The 9,651-nt window shown below is 53.6% G+C and overlaps 1 protein-coding gene across 8 annotated transcripts in view; it reads left to right on the top strand.

Annotated features, from left to right (window-relative positions):
- The first annotated feature begins 8,066 nt into the window (after nucleotides 1–8,066).
- LOXL3 (lysyl oxidase like 3) overlaps nucleotides 8,067–9,651 on the top strand; it is a 34,200-nt gene continuing 32,615 nt past the window's right edge. For 7 of the 8 annotated variants that reach the window (XR_012639406.1, XM_074952040.1, XM_074952038.1 and 4 more), the window contains exon 1: nucleotides 8,067–8,163. The gene's annotated coding sequence lies outside the window, so the exon portion shown is untranslated. Of the gene's footprint in view, nucleotides 8,164–9,038; nucleotides 9,101–9,651 lie in introns of those variants that run through there. The other variant, XM_074952039.1, reaches the window with a different exon arrangement.

Here is a 9,651-nt window from a genome sequence, read left to right as displayed (position 1 = left end):
TTCCCCAGGGGTCCCGTCCACTAAGGGGAAATGCACGGTGTGAATAGGGATGCTGAATGCTCCAAGGTCAGACCAGGAAGGCCATAGCCAAGAAGGCTTTTTGTCCTGGACAGTGTGCCCTAAGGGGAGCCATGCTACCCCAAAGTCCTGGCTGGCTTCATACAGAGCAGTTCCAGAGCATTGGACCTGTGACTCCGTCATAGAGGGAATGAACAGAACTGGGCAATTACTGAGTGATCCATCATCTGTCATCCATTGATTGGCTCATTTCACCTATGCAGTAGTTATTGGGGTATTTAGTGCACTGGATGAGGAACACCAAGTTCTAATAGGCATGTGTAGGACGGTAGTGAGGCGGTGCGGTTCCCCGCCGCCCCGGAGAGAGATGAGTCCCTCCAGACACCAGAGTGGGCGGAGCCAGGGAGATCTGAGCCCACCCCCCAGAGGGTCAGGTGTGGCTCCAGAAGTATAAAGGCCCGACCCCAGAGCTCACTAGGAGAGCAGCTGCTGGGGAGGCCAGATACCTCTGGCCTAGCTTGTGATTGGGAAACCCCAGCGGTAAATGTGAGGACCGGCCCGACGTGCCCCGCGCCAGCTACTGGGAGGAGTTGCTGAGTCTACGCCTGGCCAGCTATCCTGAGGAACCCATGGTCATGGACTCCCATGAGGACACCATCCCGACCCAGGTACTTCAAGAGGGGGAGTCTGGACCCTAGTCTGGCTGCAGCACTGCCAGAGCCCTTGTCAGTGTGTTGCGGCCAGGATCCCCACTGACCCAACAGCGGGCCTTCTGCTGCTACTAGGGCCACGGGCTGGGAGGGCCTGCGTCCCCCCGCCTCTTCCAGGTGGCAGTCTCCCCCTCTCCCAGGCCCTTAGGAGCCACGGGCCTGGGCTTACTGAGCACCTGATTCACCATTGCTCCGCCCTGACCTAGGGCCTGGGCTTGCTGTGTTTATTTTGGCCTTCACAAATTCCCCACAAGACATCTTCCCCAAATTTAGTGAGGTGGTGTGGTTCCCCACCACCCCGGAGAGCGACAAGCGCTAGCTAGCCTCTCTACAAGGACCCATAGATCTTAAAAGGTGTGTTGTGGGTGGATTGATCATCCTAGCAGTGGAGATCTGTCTGCTGGTTTTGCATCTGTTGTTATGGCAGGTTCTGGTGCTGCTTTCCTGGTCCGTGGGGAGCTTGCTTCTGATGATCAGCTTGGTGAGGCTGGGGGGTTGTTTGATGGCCAGAAGAGGGGGTTTGGGAAAGATTTCTTGCAGGATGGGGTCCCCATTGAGTATGGGTTGTAACTGTGCTACTCCTATTTGAGATTGGTCCTGGGTCCCACAGCATCACTCTGGGAGCTCATGTTCAGCTGTTTATTTAGCCACTGTGACCCCCCCAAGTCCTTTTCAGTCACTGCTTTGCAGGATAGAGTCCCCCATCCTGTCCCTCAATCTTGATCTGCAGCCCCCTGCTATCCCAGCCCTGGGATCCCTGCCCCAGCTCTGCTGGTGCCCCCAATCCTGACCCGCCACAGCCCCCCTGCTGTCCCAGCCCTGGGCTCTCCCTCCCCTCGAGTTCTAGTAATGAATCACAGGGCTGTGGCAACCTGCCAACATGTGCTAGGAATGGGCCCTGGCACCCTGGGAACATAGCCTCGTCTCTCTTCATTGCTTCTGTGACTGACCCTGTTGCAGGGAATGACAGTGAGTTTCATTGTTACTTACATAGCGCCACAGAGCAGGGGTTTTCAGAATGAAGAGAGACCGATTCCCTCACCCAGACAAACTGGTACAGATGTCAGAAAACCCCCGGGGGGAGAAGCATCTAAACTAGGGTGAGGGGACAGAGCTGGGGTGAGGGCAATGGGAGCCCTATTATCTGCCCTGCACTCTAGGGCACCCCACCTTTACCCTTCCATGGGTTAATTTAGGCATCCCCATCCTTTCCCAGTTCCTGGGGCTCAGAGCATAATCTTCTGCGCTCAGAGCATAATCTTCTGTATATTTGGGGACAATGTATCTTTTACCAGTGCAAAAGCCTTACATGGTAATATCCTTAACTTCTAGTTATTAACCATCACCTAAACAGAATGCAGACAATGCGTGCCATTCCCCTAAGGCAGAAAAACTTTTCCTGCTGGCCAGGCAAGATCAGGTCAACCAGGGCTCCAGCTTCTGCACAATATAGTTGGAAGGATGTTGAGGTCTGGCAGCTCTGTTCTTTGGGCTGCGTCCTGGAACTGATTCCAAAGAACTTCCTTTTGGACCCCAGTTTATATAGTAAAACTTGAGTCTTGCTTAGCTGTAGTGTAACCAGTCATTGTAAACTAATGTCCTACAAAACTGTATTTTTCACCCATCCTAGCCCATTACAAAACACTTCTTTGCCCAATCACACCCACCACCTTAGTTGATTTAATTATGTAACAGACAAACCAAGAACCAGAGAGACCATACAGACAAACCAGAGAGAAGTGGGGACCATAAAGGCAAAACAATAAGGAAGTAGGGATTTCACACTCACAGCTGTTGATATGTGGTTCCTTGCCAGACAGAATGCAAAACAAAATTTTCTTTAAAGGTCTTAAGCTCTGTTTCTTTGTCCGGTGACAGTGGGTGCTCTCAGGACAGGAGCGTCTCATAGATTCATAGATACTAAGGTCAGAAGGGACCATTATGATCATCTAGTCTGACCTCCTGCACAACGCAGGCCACAGAATTTCACCCACCCACTCCTGCGAAAAACCTCTCACCTATGTCTGAGCTATTGAAGTCCTCAAATCGTGGTTTAAAGACTTCAAGGAGCAGAGACTCCTCCAGCAAGTGACCCGTGCCCCATGCTACAGAGGAAGGCAAAAACCTCCAGGGCCTCTTCCAATCTGCCCTGGAGGAAAATTCCTTCCCGACCCCAAATATGGCGATCAGCTAAACCCTGAGCATATGGGCAAGATTCACCTGCCAGATACTACAGAAAATTCTTTCCAGGGTAACTCAGATCCCACCCCATCTAACGTCCCATCACAGGCCATTAGGCCTATTTACCATGAATATTTAATTACCAAAATCCTGTTATCCCATCATACCATCTCCTCCATAAACTTATCGAGTTTAATCTTAAAGCCAGATAGATCTTTTGCCCCCACTGCTTCCCTTGGAAGGCTATTCCAAAACTTCACTCCTCTGATGGTTAGACACCTTCGTCTAATTTCAAGTCTAAACTTACCGGTGGACAATTTATATCCATTTATTCTTGTGTCCACATTGGTACTGAGCTTAAATAATTCCTCTCCCTCTCTGGTATTTATCCCTCTGATATATTTATAGAGAGCAATCATATCTCCCCTCAGCCTTCTTTTGGTTAGGCTAAACAAGTCAAGCTCCCCGAGTCTCCTTTCATAAGACAGGTTTTCCATTCCTCGGATCATCCTAATAGCCCTTCTCTGTACCTGTTCCAGTTTGAATTCATCCTTCTTAAACATGGGAGACCAGAACTGCACACAGTATTCCAGGTGAGGTCTCACCAGTGCCTTGTATAACGGTGCTAACACCTCCTTATCCCTACTGGAAATACTTCACCTGATGCATCCCAAGACCGCATTAGCTTTTTTCACAGCCATATCACATTGGCGGCTCATAGTCATCCTATGATCAACCAATACTCCAAGGTCCTTCTCCTCCTCCTCCATTACTTCTAATTGATGCGTCCCCAGCTTATAACTAAAATTCTTGTTATTAATCCCTAAATGCATGACCTTGCACTTCTCACTATTAAATTTCATCCTATTACTATTACTCCAGTTTACAAGGTCATCCAGGTCCTTCTGTAGGGTATCCCTGTCCTTCTCTAAATTGGCAATACCTCCCAGCTTTGTATCACCCGCAGACTTTATTAGCACACTCCCACTTTTTGTGCCGAGGTCAGTAATAAAAAGATTAAATAAAATTGGTCCCAAAACTGATACTTGAGGAACTCCACTGGTAACCTCCCTCCAGCCTGACAGTTCACCTTTCAGTTGGACCCGCTGTAGTCTCCCCTTTAACCAATTCCTTATCCACCATTCAATCTTCATATTGATCCCCTTCTTTTCCAATTTAACTAATAATTCCCCACGTGGCACGGTATCAAACGCCTTACTGAAATCTAGGTAAATTAGATCCACTGCGTTTCCTTTGTCTAAAAAATCTGTTTCCCTCTCAAAGAAGGAGATCAGGTTGGTTTGGCACAATCTACCTTTTGTAAAACCATGTTGTACTTTGTCCCATTTACCATTGACCTCAATGTCCTTAGCTACTTTCTCCTTCAAAATATTTTCCAAGACCTTGCACACTACAGATGTCAAACTAACAGGCCTGTATGACAGGTTTCAGAGTAGCTGCCGTGTTAGTCTGTATTCGCAAAAAGAAAAGGAGGACTTGTGGCACCTTAGAGACTAACCAATTTATTTGAGCATAAGCTTTCGTGAGCTACAGCTCACTTCATCAGATGCATAAGTGGAAAATACAATGAGGAGATTTATATACACACAGACCATGGAAAAAACACACATTGTAAGGAGAGTGATCACTGGAGATGAGCTGTTACCAGCAGGAGAGTAGGGTTGGGGGAGAGAACCTTTTGAAGTGATAATCAAAGTGGGCCACTTCCAGCACATTTCCAGGAGTTAACAAGAACGTTTGAGGAACAGTGGGGGAGGGGGAGGAGGAATAAACAAGGGGAAATAGTTTTACTTAGTATAATGACTCAACCACTCCCAGTCTCTATTCAAGCCTAAGTTAATTGTATCCAATTTGCAAATTAATTCCAATTCAGCAGTCTCTCGCTGGAGTCTGTTTTCGAAGTTTTTTTGTTGAAGGATACTCACTTTGAGATCAGAAATCGAGTGACCAGAGAGATTGAAGTGTTCTCCGACTGGTTTATGAATGTTATAATTCTTGACATCTGATTTGTGTCCATTTATTCTTTTATGTAGAGACTGTCCAGTTTGACCAATGTACATGGCAGAGGGGCATTGCTGGCACATGATGGCATAGATCACATTGGTGGATGTGCAGGTGAACGAGCCTCTGATAGTTGGCTGATGTGATTAGGCCCTATGATGGTGTCCCCTGAATAGATATATGGGCACAGTTGGCAACAGGCTTAGTTGCAAGGATAGGTTCCTGGGTTAGTGGTTCTGTTGTGTGGTGTGTGGTTGCTGGTGAGTATTTGCTTCAGGTTGGGGGGCTGTCTGTAAGGAAGGACTGGCCTGTCTCCCAAGATCTGAGAGTGATGGGTTGTCCTTCAGGATAGGTTGTAGATCCTTGATAGTGCATTGGAGAGGTTTTAGTTGGAGGCTGAAGGTGATGGCTAGTGGCATTCTGTTATTTTCTTTGTTGGGCCTGTCCTGTAGTAGGTGACTTCTTGGTACTCTTCTGGCTCTGTCAATCTGTTTCTTCACTTCAACAGGTGGGTACTGTAGTTGTAAGAATGCTTGATAGAGATCTTGCAGGTGTTTGTCTCTGTCTGAGGGGTTGGAGCAAATGCAGTTGTATCATAGAGCTTGGCTGTAGACAATGCACCGTGTGGTGTGGTCTGGGTGAAAGCTGGAGGCATGTAGGTAGGAATAGCGGTCAGTAGGTTTCCGGTATAGGGTGGTGTTGATGTGACCATCGCTTATTAGCACTGTAGTGTCCAGGAAGTGGATCTCTTGTGTGGACTGGTCCAGGCTACATAGAGTGCTTCCGCCAACGTGCACGGGCTGAAATTGTGAAAAAGCAGCATCACTTGCCCCATAACCTCAGCCGTGCAGAACACAATGCCATCCACAGCCTCAGAAACAACTCTGACATCATAATCAAAAAGGCTGACAAAGGAGGTGCTGTTGTCGTCATGAATAGGTCGGAATATGAACAAGAGGCTGCTCGGCAGCTCTCCAACACCACTTTCTACAAGCCATTACCCTCTGATCCCACTGAGGGTTACCAAAAGAAACTACAGCATTTGCTCAAGAAACTCCCTGAAAAAGCACAAGAACAAATCCACACAGACACACCCCTGGAACCCCGACCTGGGGTATTCTATCTGCTACCAAAGATCCATAAACCTGGAAATCCTGGGCACCCCATCATCTCAGACATTCGCACCCTGACAGCAGGATTGTCTGGCTATGTAGACTCCCTCCTCAGGCCCTACGCTACCAGCACTCTCAGCTATCTTCGAGACACCACTGACTTCCTGAGGAAACTACAATCCATCGGTGATCTTCCTGAAAACACCATCCTGGCCACTATGGATGTAGAAGCCCTCTACACCAACATTTCACAGAAAGATGGACTACAAGCCATCAGGAACACTATCCCCGATAATGTCACGGCAAACCTGGTGGCTGAACTTTGTGACTTTGTCCTCACCCATAACTATTTCACATTTGGGGACAATGTATACCTTCAAATCAGCAGCACTGCTATGGGTACCCGCATGGCCCCACAGTACGCCAACATTTTTATGGCTGACTTAGAACAACGCTTCCTCAGCTCTCGTCCCCTAATGCCCCTACTCTACTTGCACCATATTGATGACATCTGCATTATCTGGACCCATGGAAAAGAAGCCCTTGAGGAATTCCACCATGATTTCAACAATTTCCATCCCACCATCAACTATATAAATCTCCTCACTGTATTTTCCACTGAATGCATCCGATGAAGTGAGCTGTAGCTCATGAAAGCTTATGCTCAAATAAATTGGTTAGTCTCTAAGGTGCCACTCCTTTTCTTTTAACAGGCCTGTAGTTACCCAGATCTTTTTTTTTTTTTTCCCTTTCTAAAAATAGGAACTATGTTAGCAATTCTCCAGTCATATGGTACAACCCCTGAGTTTACAGATTCATTAAAAATTCTTGCTAATGGGCTTGCAATTTCAGGTGTCAGTTCCTTTAATATTCTTGGATGAAGATTATCTGGGCCCCCCGATTTAGTCCCATTAAGCTGTTCGAGTTTCACTTCTACCTCAGATATGGTAATATCTACCTCCATATCCTCATTCCCATTTGTCATGCTATCACTATCCCTAAAATCCTCTTTAGCCTTATTAAAGGCTGAGGCAAAGTATTTGTTTAGCTACTGGGCCATGCCTAGATTATCCTTGACCCCCCCACTCCACCAAGAGATATTACATGGACTGTGAGACTGTGATTTTCTGCTTCTTAGCTCAGGCTGCTGCCCTGCTGTGGCTGCTGTTGCTTACTGTAGAAAAAGGCCCTCAGCCTTAGACGGTGGCACTTGGGGGGCAGCTCTCAGTAGCAACCCCTCACCTGGCATGGTGAGGCCTGAGCCCTCCCCCTCATCTGGGAGGGGCCCTTGTTACCTGATGCTCCTGGGGTGAGAGGGCCCGGGCAAGATGGGGGCGCTTGGACCCTACAGTGATGAGGGACAGTCAAACCCCAGCGGAAGCTGAAGTGCAGAAGCCCCCAGACCCATCACAGGGGAATTCCATAGGCAGTGCCTGCCCGGGGTGGGGTCTGTGCGGGGCTGCTGCCCCCCCCCCCAACACGCCCGGCCCCTGCCCGGGGTGGGGTCTGTGGGGCTGCTGCCCCCCCCCCAACACGCCCGGCCCCTGCCCGGGGTGGGGTCTGTGCGGGGCTGCTGCCCCCCCCCAACACGCCCGGCCCCTGCCCAGGGTGGGGTCTGTGGGGCTGCTGCCCCCCCCCAACACGCCCGGCCCCTGCCCAGGGTGGGGTCTGTGGGGCTGCCGCCCCCCCCCAACACGCCCGGCCCCTGCCCAGGGTGGGGTCTGTGCGGGGCTGCCGCCCCCCCCCAACACGCCCGGCCCCTGCCCGGGGTGGGGTCTGTGCGGGGCTGCCCCCCAACGGGCCCGGGCCCGGGCCCTGGCCCTGGCCCTGCCCCCGCCCGGGGTCCGACCTGCACCCTCCCGCTGCCGCCCGCTGGCGATGGGGTTTGACGCCGGCTCCCGCAGCGCCCAGAGGCCGCGGTGCGGACCGGGCGGGGCGCGGTGGCGCGGCCGGGCCGGTCCCTCCCGGGGGCCCCGCGCTGGCCGGCAGCCGCTCTCCGCAGGGCTCCGGGGGCGGAGAGAGGGGCCGAGCTGGCCCCACCCAGCAGCGAGCGCAGGCCCCGCGGAGCAGCCCCGCAGCCCTTCGCCCTCAGCGCCGGCCGGCCGGGACAGGGGCGCCAGGTAACACCCCGCCGGGGGAGCGGAGCGGAGCGGAGCGGCCGGGCTCCCCGTTAGCCAGTCGCTGCCGTCTCTGTCGGGCTTTGTGCTGGTGCCCATCGCCGCGGTATCGGACCCCACCGCCCCCGGGCGGGCTGAGCCCCGGGCCGAGCTCTCGGGGCGGGGAAGGGGGGACGCTGCTGGGTTTGTTTCCCTCTGTCCTGAAGCTTGGCCCGTTTTACTGGAGAGGTTGCGGAGGGGGAGGGTGGTGTCCGGGGGTCCGTGGGCAGTGTGTGTGGGGGGTTGGGTAGAGTGTGCGGGTTGTGTGTTGAGGGGGCTGTGGACTGTGTGTGTGCCGGGACGGGAGTTGTATGCTGGGTGAGGGCTGTGTGTGGCACGCTTTGTGTATTGGGTGTGCGGACAGAGTTGTGTAGCAGGGGAGTTGTGCGGCTGGGAGAGGGGCTGCACAGTGGTGGGTGCGAGGGCTGGGGGTTGTGCGTTGGGGAGGGGTGTAGAAGGCTCGGGGCTGGGCGGTTAAGGTCGCTTATGGTGTGTACGGGAGGAGAGCAGCGTACAGTGCGGTGTGGTTGTGTTGCTGGGCACTGCTGCTCTGCTGGGCTTGCTCAGGGTTCTTGCAGCACAACGGCTCGTTTGTTGAGTGTGGTGCAGGGTAGGGTTGTGTAGCTGTCCTGCCTTGGGTTGGCTGCCTCGGGCTCCTGGCGGCCAGCGGCTTGTTTGCTGGGCTGTAATTTACAGCCCTCGGAAGGGGACTCAGAATTTCCACAGACGCTGGAATTTGCTGCAGCTCCTGGAGGAGCCTGTGTGGGGAGGGGAGGGGAGGGGAGGGGCCGGCTCCTTCGATCCTCCGGGGAGAGTCTGCCTCTGGGTGGGTTCAGACCTCTCCTGCAGCAGCGTCTAGTAAGGCGAGCGGTGGTTAGTGGGGCAGGGTCGTTGCCCCCGGGTAAGCCGAAGGGGGCGGGCTGTGCCCGGCGGCGCTTGGCAGGGCTGTGCCCGGCGGCCGTCTGGGTGGGCTGTGCCCGGCGGCGCTTGGCAGGGCTGTGCCCGGCGGCGCTTGGCAGGGCTGTGCCCGGCGGCCGTCTGGGCGGGCTGTGCCCGGCGGCCGTCTGGGCGGGCTGTGCCCCGCGGCGCTTGGCAGGGCTGTGCCCGGCGGCCGTCTGGGCGGGCTGTGCCCGGCGGCGCTTGGCAGGGCTGTGCCCGGCGGCCGTCTGGGCGGGCTGGCAGCAGCTCACTGTGGCGGTTGCAGTCGGCTGCAGCTGTCCGAGTAGCTGCATGTTGCGCCCAGGTCACTTTCTGCAAACGGGCTGCCTGCTGCTGTTCTCTGAGCCCCAAGCGGGCCCCGAGGAGCCCGCCCCAGCCAGCCAGGGGCTGTGCGGGCATCCCCCACGCCAGCCGCGCCCTGGCCATCCCTCCTCCCTGGCTCTGGTACGCGTGGGGGCACTGGGGCCTGCAGGGGCAGAGGTACGCTGGCTGTACTGAACTCCCCAACCTCTG

Source organism: Natator depressus, chromosome 4 (genome assembly GCF_965152275.1).
Source record: "Natator depressus isolate rNatDep1 chromosome 4, rNatDep2.hap1, whole genome shotgun sequence".
NCBI classification, from domain to species: Eukaryota; Metazoa; Chordata; order Testudines; family Cheloniidae; genus Natator; species Natator depressus.
Note: the sequence above shows the minus strand (reverse complement) of the source record. Positions and strands in the feature narration are given on the sequence as shown.